The sequence below is a fragment of the Carcharhinus amblyrhynchos genome, chromosome 3, assembly GCF_965287045.1.
Source record: "Carcharhinus amblyrhynchos chromosome 3, sCarAmb.v2.hapA, whole genome shotgun sequence".
Taxonomy (NCBI): Eukaryota; Metazoa; Chordata; class Chondrichthyes; order Carcharhiniformes; family Carcharhinidae; genus Carcharhinus; species Carcharhinus amblyrhynchos.
The window spans coordinates 137,205,919-137,229,245 of record NC_137326.1 but is presented as its reverse complement, the minus strand read 5'-3'; the positions used below and the strand labels follow the sequence as shown (position 1 = coordinate 137,229,245).

Here is a 23,327-nt window from a genome sequence, read left to right as displayed (position 1 = left end):
CAACTGAGGGAGCGCCGCACTGTCAGGGGGCGAGCGCCGAGGGAGCGCCGCACTGTCACTGTTTAAGGCGAGAGGGGAGAGATACAAAAGATCCAGAGAGGCAATTTTTTTCACACAGAGGGTGGTGAGTGTCTGGAACAAGTTGCCAGAGGTAGTAGTAGAGGTGGGTACAATTTTGTCTTTTAAAAAGCATTTAGATAGTTACATGGGTAAGATGGGTATAGAAGGACATGGGGCAAATGCGGGTAATTGGGGCTAGCTTAGGGGTTTGAAAACAAAAGGGTGACATGGCCACGTTGGGCCATAGGGCCTGTTTCCATGCTGTAAACCTCTAGTGACTGTCACAAGATCCAATCTTCTGGATGAGATGTTAAGCTGAGGTCCCATCTGCTGAACCAACACAGGGAAAATGTTTCAGAAACACACAATCCTGTATCGCTCTCGATAATTATTCCTGCTGAGTTTGCTCACAGCAGGAGTGAAGAAGATTTCATCTTTAAATAGCTGGAGACACCAGGATGTCCCTGGAGACAAGGTAACTCTCGACTGCCACATTTGGGGTATTGCATTTGGCAGCAGCAGAAGTGTTAATGTGAACACCACACTCAACTTTATTTTCTGCCTGCCTCAGAATGCAGGGATCCTGTCTGAGGTGCCGGCAGGAGAGGGGGAAAGAGATAATTAGGGAAAGGAAAATGGAAGAGGAGATACCTTGGGCAAGTTTTGCTGAATGTGTTTGCTCCTGGTGGTGCTTGCAGTAACAAAATACACCACGTGGGGCTGTGAACATTCTCTAACGATTGGTCCAATCCAACAAAGGCTAAAGCAGGAAGTGGGGAAGAGCGTGCAAACAATGTCCTCCGTTCATATCCAGATCAAAAATATTTGAAATTCGGGTTATTTGCTATTAGGTTGTCACACTGACCTCAGAGTCAGAAAGCTCTGGGTTAAAGGCCCCCCCCCGAGGATTTTTTTTTGTAAAAATATCCTTTATTCATGAAGGGTGGCACGGTGGTTAGCACTGCTGCTTCACAGCGCCAGGGGACCCTGGTTCAATTCCAGCCTCGGGAGATTGCCTGGGAGAAGTTTGCACATTCTCATTGTGTCTGCGTGGGTTTCCTCCGGGTGCTCTCACAGAATAAAAATGTGTAGATTAGGTGGATTGGCCAAGGTAAATGCATGGAGGTCCGGGCTTAGGGCAGAGGGGTGGGTCTCGGTGAGATGCTCTTTTGGAGGATCAGTACAGTCTCGATAGGTCAAATGGCACTGTATGAATATCAGAAAGAACACTGCAAGCATTCCAAAATAGCCATAGTGTAATAATATTCAGCTTCTTTACATCAAGCTGCACTCTTGAGATGCTCCACAGGTCAAAGAAACATTACAGACATTTTACAATGGTCATTGCAAAGGTACTTAGATTGTCTACTTCGATCAAGTTGCACTATGAGGTGTTTCAGTACAATTACATGTGGTATCCACTGCACACATTGTGAAGCATTCACTCAGAGGGTTCCCCTTCCCTCCCTTACTGTGGTTAGACCTTCCCCATTGTGTCTCTGTGGTGACTACCCCAAGCTTTAGTGCATCCCTCAGCACACAATCCTGGGCTTTGCAATGTGCCAATCTGCAACACTCAGTCAAGGACAATTCTTCACACTGGAAGACCAACAAATGTGGGGGGTTGGATAGGGCTTGGGTGGGATTGTGGTTGGTGCAGACTCAATGGGCCAAATGGCCTCTTTCTGTACTATAGGATTTCTATGATTTCTAAGTTTCAGACAACCAAAGAGCGTCTTCCATGGAGTTGATGATCCAGCAACATCTGACCCACTCCACAGACTTGGACCTGTAATCTAGGCTGACACTCCCAGTGCGGCACTGAAAGGGTGCCACATGGTCAGAGGTGCCATTTTTTAAGAGAGACATGTCCAGGTAGGTCAGATAGGATACCTAAAACTCAGCAACAGGAAGACAAGCAGTCATCATCTCAATTCCAAAAGAGAATGTTCGAATAAAAAAGCTCCAAAACCGTCAGCTACTTTCAATCCATCTGTCTTCACATTGTTACTGCCCCCGGATTCAATTCAGTAACAGGGAAATGACACTCCCACAGTGAGTGGTTACAAAACCACCCCACTGTAATGGCCTTATTATCAAACAGACTTTCTAAAAGGAAAATCACAAGTACTGAAGACATTGGTGATCTAAATGGCCAATCGAAAGTTTCTGGAGACTTTTAATTCATTCAGTTCCAAGCGATCAACATCAAGTTACATTTATATAGCGGCGAAAACACAGTCAAATTCCTGAGGAGCTTCACAGCAGATGTGGGTGTTGGGTGGATTGGCCACGATAAGTTACCCTTAGTGTCCAAAGCTGGGCAAGTTAGGTAGATTGGCTATGATAAATGTGCAGAGTTAAGGGGATAGGGCAGCGGTCTGGGTAAGATGCTCTTTTGGAGAATCAATAAGACCCTTGGAGTCAAGGGTCTTTATAAGACCCTTGTCAGGCCTCATTTAGAGTATTGTGCGCAGTTCTGGTCGCCTCACTATAGGAAAGATGTAGAAGCTATTGAGAGGGTACAGAGGAGATTTACAAGGATGTTGCCTGGACTGGGAGGCATGCCTTATGAAGTTAGGTTGAGGGAGCTGGGACTCTTTTCCCTGGAGAGACGAAGGTTGAGAGGTGACCTGATAGAAGTTTACAAAATGTTGAGAGGAATAGATAGGGTGGACTCTCAGAGGCTATTTCCCCAGGTTGAAATGGTTGCTACGAGAGGACACAGATTTAAGGTGCGGGGAGGGAGGTTCAGAAGTGATGTTAGGGGTAAGTTTTTCACTCAGAGGGTGGTGAGTGAATGGAATCGGCTGCCGTCAGTGGTGGTGGAGGCGAACTCGCTGGGGTCTTTTAAAAGACTTCTGGATGAGTATATGGGGTTTAATGAGATTGAGGGTTATAGATAGGTCTGTAGGTTGGTAGGTGTTGATGTGATCGGCACAACTCGTGGGCCGAAGGGCCTGTCTGTGCTGTAGTGTTCTATGTTCAATGCAGACATGATGGGCTGAATGGCCTCCTTCTTCACTGTAGGGAATCTATAATTCTCTGCCTTCAGTTGCTTAGGCTGGGAGTTCTGGAATTCCCTCCCAACCTCTCAGAAAATTCTCCCCCTTTCACCAAGCTTTGGGTCATATGTCTCAATGTCTCGCTTCGTTTGGTGTCAAGTTAGCTTTAATAAATATTCCTACAAAATGCCTTGGGACGTTTTACAATGTTAACAACACTACATAAATACACATCATTATTGTTGGTCTCAAGGGCAGAATGGAATGAAAATATCAGCGTTCTCTGCTCTGTGTCCACATTCTGTCCAGAGACCAGGGATAAGCTTTTTTTCCCCTCACTATGTTAACAATCATCGTCTCCAATGGAAACTCTGTTGGTCTGTGTAATTATAACTAACGGTATCAAGCTCACAACTGTGATTCACAATGTCCCGCCTCCAAATGGCATTTTAATCTGCCAAGAGATTGCAGAGGACAAGAATTCAACATATAATTAAACTTTCACTGTTTTCATGCTCAGCTTGGAGATACTGCTGAACCAATGGTAACACAAGCAGGCTGCAATGGCTCGCTTCCAAAACACAAACTGGGGAAGAATCGCAAAGATTGCAGCTTTGGGATTGTGCTGACTTTCCCCGAGTTAGCACAAATCCTCAGGATAACTCAACACTAATCTAGGAATGGAACAACTCCAGAGCCATCACACAGCAGATAGGCGTTCACCTCCTGGAAGTCATGGCAAATTTTCTCTGGAACATCGGAGACCAATACAGCTCAGGTAGCTGCCTGTGACAGCACACACTGAACCTCGCTCTTTTAGCTAAGAGCTACGCCGGAACTCTACCACCTCGCCCAGAATCAGAGCGGGGGAACACCCAACAATGCAAATCTCTGTCAACCTCGGGTGCGAATTTCCAGTCTCGCTCGAGCGAGGCTGTAAAGTCCCGCGCCAAGCATCAGATCAAGCTCAAGATGGGGCGCAATACCCAATCTTGCCAGCTTGGATCTTGTTTGTCTCTCTTGGGGGGACCACGAATTGGATTCAGTTTGCATTCGGTTTTTAGAGCAAGTTGAGGAGATGGATTCGGGCTTGCGTTTAAGCAGCAGGCAGTAAAGAAACCAAACAATATTTTGGCCTTCATAGTGAGAGGACTTGAGTATAGTGGTAGGAATGGTTGGCTGCAATTGTATAGGGTGTTGGTGAGACCACACCTGGAGTATTGTGTGCAGTTAAGAAGGTTCACCAGGCTGATACCAGAGATGAGGGGGTTAGCCTATGAAGAGAGGCTAAATAGACTGGGTCTGTACTCGTTGGAGTTTAGAAGGATGAGGGGGGATCTTATAGAGACGTATAAGATAATGAAGGGGATGGATAGGGTAGAGGTAGAGAGATTCTTCCCGCTTAGAAAGGATAGCAGGACTAGAGGGCACAGCCTCAAGATAAGGGGGGACGGGGGGGGGAGCAGTTTAGATCGGAGTTGAGGAGGAACTTCTTCACTCAAAGGGTGGTGAATCTCTGGAATTCTCTGCCCGTTGGAGTGGTGGAGGCTACCTCGCTAATTATATTTAAGTCACAGGCAGATAGGTTTCTGATAGACAGGGGAATTAAGGGTTATGGAGAGAAAGCGGGAAAATGGAACTGATCCACTTCAGATCAGCCATGATCTTATTGAATGGCGGGGCAGGCTCGAAGGGCTAGATGGCCTCCTCCTGCTCCTATTTCTTATGTTCTGGTGTCCTTGCTATAGGAGGAGTATAGTGAAGGTTTACCAGGTTGATTCCTGGGATGGCAGGTCTGTTATGTAAGGAGAGAATAAATCGGTTGAGATGATATTCACTGACGTTTAGAAAAATGAGAAGGGATCTCATAAAACTCTAACAGCGTTAGACAGGTTGGAAACAAAAAATAACCAGAAAACGCTGGAAAATCTCAGCAGGTCTGACAACATCTGTGCTCAGCGTCAGAGCTCTGACAAAGGGTGATCTAGACTCGAAATGTTGGCTCGATTTGCTCCTCACAGCTGCTGTCAGACCCGCTGAGATTATCCAGCATTTTATGTTTCTTTCCCACTGGCTGTCGAACCTCATCAAGATGTTTGGAGGAGCGGAATGTAAATGCAAGTTCTTTCCTTCAGAAAGATGAAAAGTCCCGTATTTGAAAGAATTTGTTCTTTTTTGCAAAGCGACTTTGAGGTTTACAGGAAACGTGGGAAGGAGCTTTACAGTTTGCAGCTTTCCTCCCTGTGAAATTACCATTTACAAATTCCAATGCCGGCTTTCGCACTGACATTGTCATGGTACACAATAAAAGTTCCAAAATGCTGCTTTTCCAGCAATAAAGGCTGCTCTTATCTTTCCGGATGTTTCACGCTTGCGGCATGCATTGCTGTTCTAAGGAAAATTTCTCTTTTCCGGGGAGAAGACAAGGATCTCTTGAAACTGCAAGGAATTTCTCGCACCAAATTTCACAACCGAAGCTCAACACAGAGGAGCAAAGCCATAACACTGCACTTGGTGGCTGGCACACACAGAAAACTCCAGGAGGACTTTCTCTTTGATGTGGATATCACTGGTGAGACCAACATTTCTTGCTTATCCCTCAACCCCTGAAATAAAAGGACAACCACATTGCCATGGATCTGGGCTGGCACAGCTAGGTAAGGTTACAGCAGGTCTCCTTCCCTAACTGGACATTATTACAACGGCAGGAGTAGGCCATATGAAGTTCCTTTCGAAGTTTATTTATTAGTGGCTTACATTAATACCACAATAAAAGTTGCTGTGAAAATCCCCTAGTCACCACACTCGGGCGCCTGTTCGGGTACACCGAGGGAGAACTTAGCACGGCCAATGCACCCTAACCAGCACACCTTTCAGAGTGTGGGAGGAAACCCACGCAGACACAGGGACGGCATGGTGGCACTGCTGACTCTCAGTGCCTGGGACCCAGGTTCGATTTCTGGCTTAGGTAACTGTCTGTGTGTGGTGTTTGCACATTCACCCCGTGTCTGCGTGGGTCTCCTCTGGGTGCTCCGGTGTCCTCCCACAGTCCAAAAGCTGTGCGGTTTAGGTGGATTGGCCAGGCTAAATTGGTGTCAGGAGCCCAGTTAAGGTAAATGCATGGGGTTAAGGAGATAGGGCCTGGGTGGGATTGTGGTCGGCGCAGACTCGATGGGCCAAATATCCTCCTTCTGCACTGTAGGCATTCTACGAACATGCAGATTCTGCACAGTGACCCAAGCCAGGAATCGAAGCCAGGTCCCTGGCGCTGTGAGGCCATTGGGCCCATCAAGCCATTCATGTACTCAGTGCCACTTTCCCATGCTATCCCATATCCCTGGCTGAAATGATAAACCAGGTAAGTTTTTATGACAATTAGTGATAGTGTCCTGGTCAATACTGAGACTAGCTTTATGTTCCATATCCACTGACTGCTGGGGTGGGACTTGAACTTTATTTCCCTGCAGCAATAGTCTGGGCCTTTGGATTGATTGTCCAGTGACATTACCAATACATCAGCATCTTGTGTGTAGAACTTACAAACTTTAGTATGAGAAATTCCTGGTAGTTTAAAGATATCTTTGTCTATTCCTTAGAACAGAGATACAGGCCAAAATCACAGACACCCAGAAAGACAAGAGCAGCCTTTATTCTTGGGAAAAGCACCACTTTGAAACTTTTATCGTAAACCCTGACGATGTCAATGCGGAAGATGAGATTGGAGTTTGAAAATGGTGATTATGCAGGAAGGAAGGCTGCATCGGAAAGCTTCTTCCCACATTTCCTATGTTTAACCCATGCTGTACCTGTCCTGGGAGTGTCTGATGGGGTTCAGTGTAGAGGGAGCTTTACTCTGTATCTAACCCTGTGCTGTACCTGTCCTGGGAGTGTTTGACGGGGGGACAGTGTAGAGGGAGCTTTACTCTGTATCTAACCCCGTGCTGTACCTGTCCTGGGAATGTTTGATGGGGGACAGTGTAGAGGGAGCTTTACTCTGTATCTAACCCCGTGCGGTACCTTGTCTTGGGAGTATTTGATGGGGGCAGAGTAGAGAGAGATTTATTCTGTGTGTAACAGAGATAGGAAGGGTTGTATGAAGTTGCAGGAGTTAACAGAGATGGGGCGGGGTGCAGGGGCTGGAGGAGGTTACAGAGTGCTGCAGGGTCTGGAGCGAGTGAGTGAAAATCAACGTCCTTCCTAGCTGTTGCAAACTCCACAAATATTTTTAGTTCTAAATTGTTGTGGATTTTCCCCCTTTGGGGAACGCTTCACTAGATTGAGGAATATTGGTTGTTTGCTATTGGTGGTCTGGCACAAAAGCACCAAGACCCTGGCCGCTTGACCCGAGGGGAGGCTGTGGTCTTTGTAAATGCCAACCTGCAACACCATTCCCCCGAAACACCCCACAACCAGCCCTGCCACACAGCTCTGGGCAACCACGAGCCAATGGGCAATCACCAGGCAGCACAGCACAGCACAGCACAGCACACCCCGAACCCACACAATCGCAAACATAAATGAGGAGTGCATTAGGCTACCAGAGTCTTCCATTTAAATGGACAATGAACAGAGACCGATTGATAGTCACTCCATCATTCTGCTGCAGAGAGAAAGCAACAAAACAAAGTGGAGTTATGTGTCTCCCTCTCAGGATTCACTGAATTCCAGTATGTTCTATATTTAGTGTTGAAGTAACGGATGAACTATTCCGAGGTTATATGGAGTGTAATGAACCCTTTTTGAAAAGGCAAACAGCGGCGAGGCCTGTTCAGCTTCTCTTTAAACACATACGTATTTCATTCTCCCTGCTAATGATGCGACCATTGTGTGGCTTTTTAGGTTAAGAATTTATGAACTGTAACATCAATAGATTCGAAAAAGAAAGAGAAGGCATTTAATCCAAAACCGAGCCTTGGGGCCACACTGGGCTCAAAAGGCCGGCCTTCAGCTAATTGGTACAGTCAAAAACTCCATGAAAAGCTTTATTGACCACATCTCCCTCCTGTCACCCCCCCCCCGCCCCCCCAAATCCCCAGCAGACCAGGGTGTGAACACGTGATTCTATTCCTTACCAAACCACAAAGACAAGTGAATATCGCTCGGAACGGAGTGGATGAAGGGGTGATCTGACGGAGGTGTTCACTTCGGTGAAGAGATGGAGGTGGGAGTTACAGACACCGATCCCTCGGAGGGATCCAATAATTCCACCCCCCACTCCCCCTGCCTCAAGGGAGGATTATGCATTTGCGAGGCCCAAAAGTCTATTTTTCCAATTAGAATTTCACAATAAAAGCTTCAGATTTTAGAACAACTTTTAAAACGATGACAAGAGGAAAGTTGCTTTCTCTCTCTCGGTGCTGCCTGACGGATAAAACATTTCCAGTATTTCTAGTTTTAAAACAACAATAAGTACATCTGTTTCCAAAGCACCTTAATACTGTCAGAGCAGCCCAAGGCACTTCACAAGGACATATGTAACAGCAAGGTAGCATTAGAGAACATTGAACAGTACAGCACAGTACAGGCCCTTCGGCCCTCAATGTTGTGCCGAGCTATGTCCGAACCCAAGATCAAGCTATCCCACTCCCCATCATTCTGGCAAATCCCTTTGAATTAAACAGAAACTGCTGAATAAACACAGCAGTACTGGCAGTTTCTGTCAAGAGAGAAACAGAGTTCACGTTTTGAGTCCGATGATTCTCAAAGTTTATTTATTAGTGTCACAAATAGGCTTACGTTAACACTGCAATGAAGTTACTGTGAAAATCCCCTAGTCGCCACACTCCGGCGTCTGTTCGGGTACACTGAGGGAGAATTTGGCGTGGTCAATGCACCTAACCAGCACGTCTTTCGACTGTGGGAGGAAACCAGAGCACCCCGGAGGAAACCCACGCAGGCATGGGGCAAACATGCAGACTCCACACAGGCAGTGACCCAAGATGGGAATCCAACCTGGGGCCCTGGCACTGTGAGACAGCAGTGCTAACCACTGTGCCACCATGCCACCCAATTCTTCTTCAGACTTTGGATGCAGGGAATCCCCCCTGCCGAGCACTGCCAGCCAATCATATGGATTTACAAATTCCGAGTAGGAGGAGGAGGCCACTGGCGCCCCTCGAGTCTGCTCCTCAAAATGGTAATGCATCCACTAGAGGCCAAAGGTCGATGAGAATGGGATGGGGCTCACACAGTGAGATTGATTTCTGAAGTAGAACCACCACCCCATCGCTCCCCCCAGATCGGAAACATAGTCTCGCTCAGAGCTCAATAACTATCAGGATAGATCTAACAAAGACCCATTGCGGCATAATGGGTTGTGTCCCAGTCTCAGAGTCAGTAAGACCTTTGGATTCAAGTCCCACAAGACCACAGCCAGGTGTCAATGTGCAAATCCTTCCATCGCACGCCAATGAGAGCAGGAGAAAGAACACTGCAGCCTTTACCATCACTGTCCATTGGGCCTCACAACAACATCCACGTCAAAGTGAATTGTAACACAAAGATACGATGGTCGGCCAAAAACATTCCTTCCGCGCCACGCCAGTCTGAGAGATTGACTTTTAACAAAAGTACCAAACGAGGAAAGGTCTACAAGGTTTACTACCCAGGAAAACGGCACTATGAATCTTCTCAAACCTGTGCCCACCTCCAATATCAGTGCAGCAAGCCTCTAAAATACCAAACAATATATTCCACATCATTAATTTCATAATCCCCTTCCAATTTGGAAAATGATGGTATAATCCACAACCCATTACTGAACTAACAACAGGAAAGCTTTTTGTTCAATTACCCCGTAGCAAGTGACTCACCCACTTGAAGAAACGAATAAAAAGGTGTCTCTCTCGAAAGCTTTTCAAACTATTTATTGGAAGCTCAAACACATAATTTCAAGGTAAATCCATTTTATTGCAGCAATAAAAACACTCAGGAACAGGCAGTGCTCGCTTTCTTTGGTCTGAACTTGCGAGTCCAGGTTACATGGCGCTGAAAGTAGATGAGGGCTGTTAGAATCAAAGTACAGAGTGTTTCAGAACAAATATCCTTCAAGTAGCTAATCGGTCTGGGTTTCCTCTGGGTGCTCCACTTTCCTTCCACACAAATAAAAAAGGGGGTGGCACAGCGGTTAGCACTGCTGCCTCACAGTGCCAGGGACCCAGCTTCAATTCCTGGCATGGTTCACTGTCTGTGCATTCTCCCCATGTCTGCGAGGGTTTCCTCCAGGTGCTCCGGTTCCCTCACACAATCTGAAAGACGTACTGGCTAGGTTCATTGGCCGTGCTAAATTCTCCCTCAGCGTATCCAAACAGGCACCGGAGTGTGACGACTAGGGGATTTCCATAGTAATTTCATTGCAATGTTAACGCAAGCCTAATTTGACACTAGTAAATAAACTTCTTACTTTATCTTCTTTCCACACGATCTCTCGGGTACTTCGCTCTACCAACAGAACCTCACTGTTGCACATTCTCGTACTCTCACCAATCAACCAGTCACCTGGGGTCACTGGATTATCACAAACTCACTTCACTGTCCACCTACTTTTTGCAGCCTTGCCTTTTTGGAGTCTCTCTCTGTTCCTTGCTCTGAACTTCATGGAATAGAACCTTCCTCCCAGATTCCTGTTCTTTAGTCCTTTGAGCAGGAACTTGCTTCTGTCCCTTGCCCTGGTTTCTGGGATTGTCTTCAGTTCCTGGGACAAGTGTTCTGTCCCTGTGTATTGTCCTGCCTGTTCTCTGTCAGGTTTTATGGAATAATCGCTTCCTTCTGGGTCACCTTGTTCCAACTGAACATAAACCGCTCTTGCTGGCTCCGCCTGGGCCCTAGTTGCTGGGTAACAGCCCAGTTTTTGTACCCTGTGTTTGTGTTAGAGTTTTACAACCATTTTTAAACACAGGCATCTAAACAAACTCACAGACTTACAGGCAACTTTTAAAAAACGGAACTAAAAGTAAAACTCCTAACACACTCACAAATGCAAATGTATCTCTCTAGTTCCTAACACTCGATGTTGTCAATGTGCTTGGATTGTCCGTGCTCGAGTCAGTGTGTGAACTGTTTATCTTGAACACAAAACTTTGAATCATGGAATCCCCACAGTGCAGATGGAGGCCACTCAGCCCATCGATCTGCAATGACCCTCTGGCAAAGCATCTTTCCCAGGGCCACCCTAACCCAAAACCCCACACATTTACCCAACTAATCCACTAACTAACTACATATCTCAGGACATTAAGGGGCAGTTTAAACGTGGCCAATCCACCTAAACTGCGCATCTTTGGAATTTGTTTTGTTTATTTATCAGTGTCGCAATGTTAACACTGCAATGAAGTTACTGTGAAAATCCCCTAGTTGCCACACTCCGGTGCCTGTTCGGGTACACCGAGGGAGAATTTAGCACGGCCAATGCACCTAACCAGCATGTCTTTGGATTGTGGGAGGAAACCGGGGCACCCGGAGGAAACCCACGCAGACATGGGGCAAAGATGCAGACTCTGAACAGACAGTGACCCAAGACACGGATCCCTAACGCTGTGAGACAGCAGTGTTAACCACTGTGCCGCTATGCCACCCATGTTCTTGCCCACTCACTGGGGCTGTCTGAATCCCCCTGAAGCCTCTCTGCATCCTCTTCACATGTTAAAGTGGAGCAGGCAGTTTGCCCTCAGTAACCTGTGTTAATATTGAGCTTAGAACGAACATCTATAGAACATATTAACTGGTTATTGCATTGCTGTTTGTGGGATCTTGCTGTGCACAATCACCTACATTTGACCGTTCAAAACAAAAAACCAGGGCTTCACTGGCTGTAACACACTTTGGGATGCCCAGAGATTGTGAATATTGTTATACAAATGCAAGACTTCTGTTGGTGATTCAATGAAAGACTTGCATTTATATAGCACCTTGCCATTCACAAGTTGGCCAGTCTCAAGCACTCACTCCAAGGTGCTGTTGTTAAGCAGAAGCTGAAAGTTTAGTCAAAGCTCTGAACTGCAGCAGGCACGCAGTCAGGTTTGAGTGAGGTTTGGGCATTGTTTCTGTACGTTTGTAATGTTGCAAAGAATCAACTATACTCAATAAATAAGTGTCTGAATCTAACAGCTATCAATGTGAAAACTTCTCAAAGTTGAAAGACGTGAGGAAAAGGAATAGATTGAGTGATAGAAGTGGCGGAGACAAATCCACCCTCCAAATGAGCTGTGAAATGAGACATCAATCGAGGAAACACAATCTAATTGCTCTGGAAAAGAGATTTAAAGCCAGCAAGAATCACCTTTCCCACACAATAATGGAAATCGCTCTGATGGATGTGCAGAGAATTGTTGTTGAAAACCAGAGTGAAGGAATCACATAAATAAAAATCTCTGGCTGTGGAGCAGCAGCAGAGGAGTTTCCGAGACACAGAACTGCAGCTCCAACTGTACAGATGCTGCAAGGAGCCGCCACTCTTTAGACTGGGCTCCAGGGAAGAGTTTCAGCTAACTCGCCTCTCATCTTGTATCCATCAAGACATCCAAACAGCCTGTATCCCGGATCACACCACGTTCCGGTCATCACTACCTCTGTGCTCAACAACACCCACTGACAGACCATCAGCATTCAATAGAAAATCTCGCATCCCTGGTTTGAAATCTCTCCATGATTCCCTCCCTCCCCATCTTTGTAACCCCTCCAGTCCCTACATCACACCTTATCTCCTACAGGCCCTACACCCCTCCCTATCTCTGTAACCCTCTCCAGCCCCCACATCCCTCCAGCCCCTACCATCCCTCCCTATCTCTGTAGCCTCCTCCAGCTCCTACACCCCCTCCCCATCTCTGTTACCTTCTCTAGCCCCTACACCCCTTTCCTATCTCTAATCTCCTCCAGCCCCTATAATCCTCCCTATCTCCATAACCTCCTCCAGCCCCTACACACCTCCCTACCTCTGTAACCTTCTCCAGCCCCTACAACCCTCCCTATCTCTTACCTCCTCCAGCCCCTGCATCCCTATCTTTGTAACCTCCTCCAGCTCCTGCAACCCTCCTTATCTCTGTAACCTCCTCCAATCCCTACACCCCCTCCCTATCTCTGTAACTTCCTCCAGCCCCTATAACCCACTAAGTTCTCTTCACTCTTCTGTTGCTTTTTGCACTCCTCCAGTTATAATCACTTTACCAATGGCACTCACCCATTCAGCTGTCTCCATAACCCTTTCCAGCTCTCTACATCTCTCCTCCTTTCTCAAGGTGGTCCTCAAAATCTTCCTCTTTATCCAAGTTTTTGAGCCAAACTTTCCTAATGTAACGCAGTGCCACATGGAGTTGGGGGTAGGGTGTTAGCGTGGATAGAGGATTGGTTGTCAAATAGGAGGCAGAGAGTGGGGGTCAATGGGTGCTATTCGGATTGGCGGATGGTGACTAGTGGAGTGCCCCAGGGGTCGGTGCTGGGGCCTCAGCTTTTTACCATTTATATAGATGATCTGGAGGAGGGAACCGGAGTGTAGGGTGTCGAAATTTGCTGATGACACCAAGATTGGGGGAACGGCAAATTGTGCGGAGGGTGTGGAGAGTCTGCAGAAGGATCTAGATAGGCTGGGCGAATGGGCCAGGAAATGGCAAATGGAATTTAATGTTGGCAAGTGCGAGGTGGTCCACTTTGGTAGGAAGGACTATTACTTACGTGGCGAAAAACTGCAGCAGGTGACGGTGCAGACGGACCTCGGGGTCCTTGTGCATGAGTCGCAAAAACCCAACTTGCAGGTGCAGCAGGTGGTCAGGAAGGCGAATGGGATGCTGGCCTTCATAGCGAGGGGGATTGAATATAAAAGTAGGGAGGTCTTGCTGCAGCTGTATAGGGCATTGGTGAGGCCGCACCTGGAGTACTGTGTGCAGTTTTGGGCGCCGCACCTGCGCAAAGATATTTTGGCCTTGGAGGGAGTGCAGAGGAGGTTTACTAGGCTGATACCGGAGTTGAGGGGGTTGAGCTATGAGGAGAGGCTGAATAAACTAGGCTTGTACTCGTTAGAGTTTAGAAGAATGAGGGGAGATCTCATTGAGACGTATAAGATGATGAATGGGATGGATAGGATAGAGGTGGAGAGACTCTTCCCGCTCAAAAAAGACAGTAGGACTAGGGGGCACAGCCTCAAGATAAAGGGGGGGCGGTTTAGAACGGAGTTGAGGAGGAACTTCTTCACTCAAAGGGTGGTGAATCTCTGGAATTCTCTGCCCGTTGAAGTGGTGGAGGCTGCCTCGCTAAATATTTTTAAGACGCGGGTTGATGGGTTTTTGATAAGAGAGGGGATTAAGGGTTATGGGGAGAGGGCGGGAAAGTGGAACTGATCCACGACAGATCAGCCATGATCTTATTGAATGGCGGGGCAGGCTCGAAGGGCTAGATGGCCTACTCCTGCTCCTATTTCTTATGTTCTTATGTTCTTATATTTAAGTGGTTGTATGATTGCTTTAAAATCTAGTCACATGATTTGACGGTGATATCATTAGTGTGTTGCATAGGCTGCTGTTTTACTTTCTGTTCTGTGCCGGGAACAACTTTTTGAATGAACTTGTTTGTTACTTTGAATCTACTTTTTCTTCAGAGGCCCGACTCCTAACAGAGGTAGGATATCCCACAAGCTTTGTGATAAACAGCTGTGGGAACCTTCACTGCAAGAGGGATGCTATGTAAGTGCAAATTGTTATTGTTAACAGAAGAAATCAGTCACCATGACGAGAGAGACACAAGGTGTTTGACCGGACAAATGTCAGAGTTTGTTGCGATGTCTCTCAGCCTGACGTCCTAAAGTCCTGGGATGGGGGAAACAAACAACCAGAGAAAAAGAGTGCCCAGTAACGAGACAACACATTCAGTAAAGGACGGAGAAGTGCTGCTGGGTACTCAGAAACTTCTGAATGTAATAAGTTGAAGAAAGCACTAATTACATGCTGGTTTAAGGAAACATTTAGAAAGTCAATGGCTTATCAGCCAGCCACCCACCCACCGAGTTAATTAGCAACTCAGGAGCCGTACTTACATCCGAGAGATTGATTCCTGACGGAGTTTGTTGAATGGGCAGAACGAAGGACTACAATTTTTACAACTTTTACAGATGCACCATAGAAGGCATTCTTTCTGATGCTATCACAGTTTGGTATGGGCTCCTGCCCTGCCCAAAACTGCAGGGGACAACAAAAGGTCGTAAATGTAGCCCAATCCATCACACAAACCAGCCTCCCATCCATTGGCTTTGTTTACATTTCCCGCTGCCTCGGCAAAGCAGCCAGTGTAATTAAGGACCCCACTCATCCCAGACATTCCCTCTTCCACCTTCTTCCGTCGGGAATAAGATACAAAAGTCTGAGCTCACGTACCGATTGACTCAAGAACAGCTTCTTCCCTGCTGCTGTCAGACTTTTGAATGGACCTACCTTGCATTAAGTTGATCTTTCTCTACACCCTAGCTATGACTGTAACACTGCATTCTGCACCGTCTCCTTTCCTTCTCTATGAACGGTATGCTTTGCCTGTATAGCACGGAAGAAACAATACTTTTCGCTGTATGTTAATACATGTCACAATAATTTTTTTTTGATTAATTTATTCCAATCCAATCAAGTCCAATTCGGAGTCCCAACAAGTTGGGACATTCCCGATCCAAGCTGACCAAGACAGGGCTCTCACCTCCCGTCTGGGGCTTGATCTACATGATCCAAGCTGACTGGAGGAGGCATAGTCCTCCTCCAAGGCTTCATCTCATTTACATCTGAGTCAAAAGGCCGAGACGCCGCTTTTAAAAATTGCTTCAAATGAAACTGAAACGTAACCTAATGACTTCGACCAGCATGTCGATACTACACTTGATCTTAGCCAAAAGGCCAATCAACATGAGGAATTCCAGATTAAACGCATCGATAAACAGGAGAGAAGCTTTCAGACTGAGTCCACTCGATCTGTTAAAATACAAGGCACTGCTCACAATCTTTGACAATAATAAATCAAATCAAAAAAATAATGTGCCGGTTAGGTGGATTGGTCAGGCTAAATTGCCCCTTTAGGTGTCCCAAGATGTGTAGGTTAAGGGATTAATAGGGTAGATATTTGAAGTTACAGCAGTTGGGGGGGGCGGTTATAATCCTGGGTTAGATGCTCGATTGGAGGAGAGTCGGTGCAGGCTCGATGGGCCGAATAGCCTCCTTCTGCATTGCAGGGATTCTGTCAGAAAATTTTGGCGCTACTTGGACAGTCTGGGATATTCACAACTCTGCGCGCATTCCCGCGGTCAACACAGGCACAGGAGTGAACTCTGGGTGGTTAGCAACAAGTGGCCTCATGTTTTCAGCAATAAAACAGACACACGGGAGCTGCCAACTGCAACTGTTGATGCCCGTATATTGTCCATCCCAAATGAGATCAGCTGAGGCAGAAATCGATGCACCACTTCCACCACAACAGCAGCTTACATCTGAGCACATGGTTCAGTGAAATACCCCAGCACGGTTCATGGCAGAGAGTAATCAACACCATTCAACACTAAGCCATATATGGGCGTAATTGGGCATCACATCAAAAACCTGGCCAAGGAGATCAAGCTCAAGAAACGTCATAAAGAAGGAAAACGAGAGCAGGAGAGCCTTCGGGAGGGAATTCTGCACGGAAGCAGTGGTTAGCATTGCTGCCTCACAGCGGCAAAACCCTGGGTTCGATTCCCGGCTTGGGTCACCGTCTGTGTGGAGTTTGCACGTTCTCCCCATGTCTGCGTGGGTTTCCTCCCACGCTCTGAAAGACGTGCTGGTTAGGGTGCATTAACCTGAACAGGCGCCGGAGTGTGGCGACGAGGGGGATTTCACAATAACTTCACTGCAGCGTTAAGGTAAAGCCTATTGTGACGAATAAATAAACTTTAAATTCTAGGACGTGGGTCCCGGCAAAGGGGGACCTGGCCACCAATGGTGGCACGATTGAGATCCAAGGTGCTCAAGTGGCAGAGATTGCAAAGTGGGTCTAGAGGGAGTTACAGTGATAGAGAGGACCGAGGCTCGGAAGGGGTTTGAAAACAAGCCATGAGTCTTTTAAGGAAAATGCATTGTTAGTCAGTGAACTCAGGAGATGATAGGTCAAGGAGACTTGATGCAACTTAGGATACAAGCAGTAAAATTGTGTAAATCCAAAATTCTACAGAGAGTGTGTAGAAGATTGGTATTTGGCTAGAGGACCAAGGGGTAGAGAAATTAAAAAGAATGACTTTTTAGGTGTCCAGATCACCAACAACCTGTCCTGGTCCCCCCCATGCCAACACTATAGTTAAGAAAGCCCACCAATGCCTCTACTTTCTCAGAAGACTAAGGAAATTTGGCATGCCAGCTATGACTCGCACCAACTTTTACAGATGCACCATAGAAAGCATTCTTTCTGGTTGTATCACAGCTTGGTCTGGGCTCCTGCTCTGCTCAAGACCACAAAGAACTACAAAAGGGTTGTGAATGTAGCCCAATCCATCATGCAAACCAGCCTCCCATCCATTGACTCTGTCTACACTTCCCACTGCCTCAGCAAAGTAGCCAATATAATTAATCCTGTATTCCAGGCATTCTCTCTTCCACCTTCTTCCATTAGGAAGAACATACAAAAGTCTGAGGTCACATACCAAATCGATGAAGAGTTTCTTCCCTGCTAATGCCAGACTTTTGAACAGATCTACCTCACATTAAGATGATCTTTCTCTACACCCTAGCTATGACTGTAACACTACATTCTGCACTCCCTCCTTTCCTTCTCTATGAACTGTATGTTTTGTCTGTATAGGGTGCAAGAAATAATACTCTTCACAGTATACTAACACGTGACAATAATAAATCAAAGCAAAAACTTGGGCGCAATGGAGAGTGGGCTGAATGATACATTTAAAGAGAGTATTTCACAATGTTTTGTGAAAGCAGGCTGTGCATTTAACAGGGAGTTAGTGTATTTCATAACTCCTTGCCCACCCTCCTCTGCTGGAGGTACTGTCTGGGTTACCATCAAATAAACTGGCTGGACTTAAACCTGGTGTTGTCAGACTTCTTATAGTGTTGGAAGGCAGGAGTTAGGGACAGAGGGCGTCGTCCTGATTCAGGATCAAGAGAAGATTCCGTTGCGAACAATGGAAAAGGCTGTTTGCTAGATTCCAGGTTCCCAGCTCTTCAGCGACTGCTCGGTTTAACAAAGTACATTCCTGAGTGACTCCAGCAAACACTCAACTTGCTTTGGCACTAATTTACTGAATAGCCTCTGGGTAAAAACTGCTGTCTGAACAATGATTCGATAGTAGTCATGATGTGGATGTGCCGGCGTTGGACTGGGGTAAACACAGTAAAAAGTCTGACAACACCAGGTTTAAGTCCAACCGATTTATTTGATAGTAAACACACAAGCTTTCGGGGTTTGTCCCTTCGTCAGGTGAAGAGAGAGTTCTGGCCTCAGACAGAGCATATAACAGCACAGACAGTTTACAGATTACTGATTAGAATGCGAATCTTCACACCTAGCCTGCTGTTCAAGTCCTAAAGTGGCCAACAATGTGAGTGGAAGAAGCACTGATCACAGGTTAAAGAGATGTGTATAGTACAGTAAGTGCACCAGAGCAAAAAACCGCACCGATCTCCTCAGAAGACAAACACGGGACACGGTGGACAGAGTACCCTTCGTCGTCCAGTACTTCCCCAGAGCAGAGAATCTTCTCCGGAGTCTTCAACATATCATTGATGAAGACGAACATCTCGCCAGGGCCATCCCCACACCCCCACTTCTTGCCTTCAGACAACCACACAACCTCAAACAGGCCATTGTTCGCAGCAAACTACCCAGCCTTCAGGAGAACAGTGACCACAATACCACACAACCCTGCCACAGCAACCTCTGCAAGACATGCCGGATCATCGACATGGATACCATCATCACACGTGAGAATACCATCCACCAGGGACACGGTACATACTCTTGCAACTCGGCCAACATTGTCTACCTGATACGTTGCAAGAAAGGATGTCCCGAAGCATGGTACATTGGGGAGACCATGAAGACGCTACGACAATGGATGAATGAACATCGCTCGACAGTCACCAGGCAAGACTGTTCCCTTCCTGTTGGCGAACACTTCAGCGGTCACGGGCATTCAGCCTCTGACCTTCGGGTAAGCATTCTCCAAGGCGGCCTTCACGACACACAACAGCGCAGAGTCGCTGAGCAGAGACTGATAGCCAAGTTCTGCACACGAGGGCGGTCTCAACAGGGATCTTGGGATCATGTCGCACTATCTGTAACCCCCATGACTTGCCTGGGTTTGCAAAACATCACTTACTGTACTGTCTGGAGACAATACACATCTCTTTAACCTGTGATCAGTGCTTCTTCCACTCACATTGTCAGCCACTTTAGAACTTGAACAGCAGGTTAGGTGTAAAGATTCACATTCTAATCAGTAATCTGTAAACTGTCTGTGCTTTATATGCTCTGTCTGAGGCCAGAACTCTCCATTCACCTGAAGAAGGGACAAACCCTGAAAGCTTGTGAGTTTACTGTCAAATAAATCAGTTGGACTTAAACCTAGTGTTGTCAGACTTTTTACCGTGAACAATGATTCACCATTGTCAGCAGCAGGTGTGGCAAACCCGAGGCAATATTTCTTTTCGAATCAGGAGAAACATTCACCAGTTTCCAGATAAATACATCAATTACCTTAATAATCCAAGTCTCACCGCATTCAAGATGCTGAGCAAAAATGCAGTTCCAGATAACATTCTGTTTAAAGTAATTGTCTGCCGACTGAATTCTTGGAAACGTTTGTTTACAATTTTATTTTGGGCTGCAGAATTCGCAGGTACAGCGAACTTGTGATGTTTCGACAGCAAGGTAATAGAGACTTCTCCTTTCTGTTCATTAACAACAGTAACACAGGACAGAAAGTAGCTCACCGTGCAGCAATAAATTCATAAACTTACACCTGGAAGAGGATGAGGAAGGAGAAGGAAGAAAGCCCAAAGGAAAATTAACAACAACTAGGGGTCAGAAACATGGGAAACAGGAGCAGGAAGTGTGGTCACTGGGGCTTACTCCACCATTCAATATGATCACGGCTGACCCTCTATCTCAACCCCATTCTCCTGCTCTCTCCCCACATCCCTCAAAAACTTTAGAACTCTATCCCGAATTCTATTTCACTCTTAAATACATTCAGTGATTTGGTCTCTACAGCTTTCTGTTGTAGAGGATTCCACAGGTTCATCCTCCGAGGGAAGCAATTTCTCCTCATCTCAGTCCTAAAAGGCCCACCCCATACCCCGAGGCTGTGACCCCCCCCCTTGTTCTAGACCCCCTCCGACCCAGGGGAAAACAGCCACCCTGCATCCAGTCTGGCCAGCCCTGTCGGAATTTGAACAGATTCAGTAGAGCTCTGTAGTCCCTTAAAATAACCGAGCAAAGGTTGCCAAGCTATACAAACTCCATCAGCAAAGCCTTTTATAGCATCGCTTATTTTCTCAAAGATGAGATTTTGCATATGTTCACTTATCCAAATCAGTAACAGAGGGTAGAGTGGATGGCTTCCAATTTATTGGAATAATGAGTCTAGCCAATAATGTAGAAAAGGAAGGTCCAATCTGAATTTTTGTAAGAGGGCTTGATGGTTGTTGCCATTTAGTTCCACTCCAAAGAGAATCATAAAAATCCCTGCAGTGCAGAAGGAGCCATTCTGCCTATCGAGCGCGTACCGATTACAATCCCAGCCAGGCCCCTATTCCTGTAATCTCACACATTTGCCGTGTTAATCCTCAACACTAAGGGGCAATTCAGCACAGCCAATCAACCTAACCTAACCTAACCAATCTTAAGACTGTGGGTGGAAACCGGAGCACCCGGAGGAAACCCACACAGACACAGGGACAATGTGTAAACTCCAGACAGGCAGTGACCCAAGGCCAGAATCAAATCAGGGTCCCTGGCGCTGTCAGGACATCAGTGAAGCAACAGTTCTGTGCTGTCATACTACTAAAAACATGAAAGTGACATATAAACCTTTGTCCGTTTAGAGTGCAGCTAGTACACAGTGTGTCATGTTAGTGACACGCAGACCAGCAAACACACAGCTTCTCACTCAATAATCAGCGTTGCCCTGGCACTGCCCAGCACTCTTCCCCCATCAGTGCCATCCTTTATACAAGTCACATCAATCGCCATCCATCCTCCTCTCAGCTTTACAAAACTGGGAGAGTACCATCCCTTTCCTCAGCCCCACTGCAATACTGCCCACCCTTTACCACCCACCCCACCGTGCCCCCTCCCCCACCACCCCTCTCTTCCCACCCCACCCACTCCGAGAACTCGCCCTGCCAAACGGATGTCATGATCTCAGACACAGATGAAGGGGCAGCAGCCACTTCCATTTGTGCAGTGCCCAGAGTAAAACATCCCAGGTACATCACCAGGAGGGCTCCCAACCAAAACGTGAGGAAAGATTAAGACAATAACCAAAATCTTGCTCAAAGAGCTTTAAGGAGCTTTATCAAGTAGGAGGGACAGAGGTTTAGAGAAAGATTTCCAGGGATTTGCACCCATACAGCTGAAGGGAAAGAAATTCAATGGTGCAATGATAGAAATCGGGGATGTAACAGCAGCGAGGGTCAGAGGGGGGCAGAGATCACCAAGAGTTGCAGAGCTGGAGGAGACTACGAAGATAACCGCTTCAAGATATTCATGAACATCCACAATTCCAAATCCTGTAAAGCACATTTTAAAGTTTAAAGTTTTTACGTTTATTTATTAGTCACAAGCAGGCTTACATTAACACTGCAATGGAGTTACTGTGAAAATTCCCTAGTTGCCACACCTCAGCGCCTGTTTGGGTACACTGGAGGGAAAATTTAGCATGGCCAACGTACCTAACCAGCACATCTTTCAGACAGTAGGAGGAAACCCACGCAGACATGGGAAGAACGTGCAGACTCTGCACAGACACAGTGACCCAAGCCAGGGATCAGGTCCCTGGCACTTTGAGGCAGCAGTGCTAACCACTGTACGTGGATGTCCTGAAGTTATAAAGGTCACCACAGGATGAATAACAACACAAGGGGAAAGTTGAGAGCCAGGAGGAGGCCAGAACCATTGCCGGCAGTGGACAGCAAGACAAGAAAAATTACAAACAGAATAGGAGAGAATTTACAAAAGAACAATAATTATGAAGACAGGGGAACCCAGAAATTGGATTATCGAGAAACACAAAGCTGTAAAGTATTTTACAGGTGCATAAATAAGAGAAAAAGAGAAATCGATATGGAAATGGGATCACCAAGGCATTGTCAAAACGGCAGAAATTTGACATGTTAGCTACAACTCTTACCAACTTTTACAGATGCCCCATAGAAAGCATTCTTTCTGGTTGTATCACAGTTTGGTATGGGCTCCTGCTCTGCCCAAGACCGCAAGGAACTACAAATTGTCATGAATGTAAACTAATCCATCACGCAAACCAGTCTCCCATCCATTGACTCTGTCTACACTTCCTGCTGCCTCAGCAAAGCATAATTAAGGACCCAATGCACCCTGGACATTCTCTCTTCCGCCTTCTTCCATCAGGAAAAAGATACAAAAGTGTGAGGTCATATACCAACCGACCCAAGAACAGCTTCTTCCCTGCTGCTGTCAAACTTTTGAATGGACCTACCTTGCGTTAAGTTGATCTTTCTCTACACCCTAGCTAAGGCTGTAACACTACATTCTGCACTCTCTCGTTCCTTCTCTATGTAAGGTATGCTTTGTCTGTATAGAGTGCAAGAAACAATACTTTTCATTGTATGTTAATACATGTGACAATAATAAATCAAACCAGACTGTGATCTGAGGCCAGAATTGAACCTCGGTCCATGGCGCTGTGAGGCAACCGTGCTAACCACTGTGTCATCGTGCCTGTGGCTTGGGTCTGGAATGCACTGCCTGAGTATGAGGTGTAGGCAAGGTCAATCGAGGAAGGTAAATGCAGGTTTACACGGAGAACGGCACCAGGTGAAATGTTAGTTTTGTGATTAGCAGTGGGTGTGGTAATTCAAGGAAATATTTCTGTTCAAGCTAAACTATTCACCAACTTCCAGATAAGTAGAAGATTGGGCCAAAGCTCCACACTTGGCTGCATCTGAGACCATTGTGGCAGAAGTAATCACTCCTGTCAGTTTACTGAATTGCAATCATCTTGATTGGGCAGATAAGCTCAGTATTGTTTTGTGTGACCCTATTACACAGAATTTCCAGGTA

General features: G+C 46.4%; 1 protein-coding gene across 2 annotated transcripts in view; it reads right to left on the bottom strand.

Annotated features, from left to right (window-relative positions):
• Window positions 1-23,327, bottom strand: part of LOC145341169 (TRAF2 and NCK-interacting protein kinase-like) — a 209,296-nt gene that overhangs the window by 117,685 nt on the left and 68,284 nt on the right. The gene's annotated exons all lie outside the window — the stretch shown is intronic.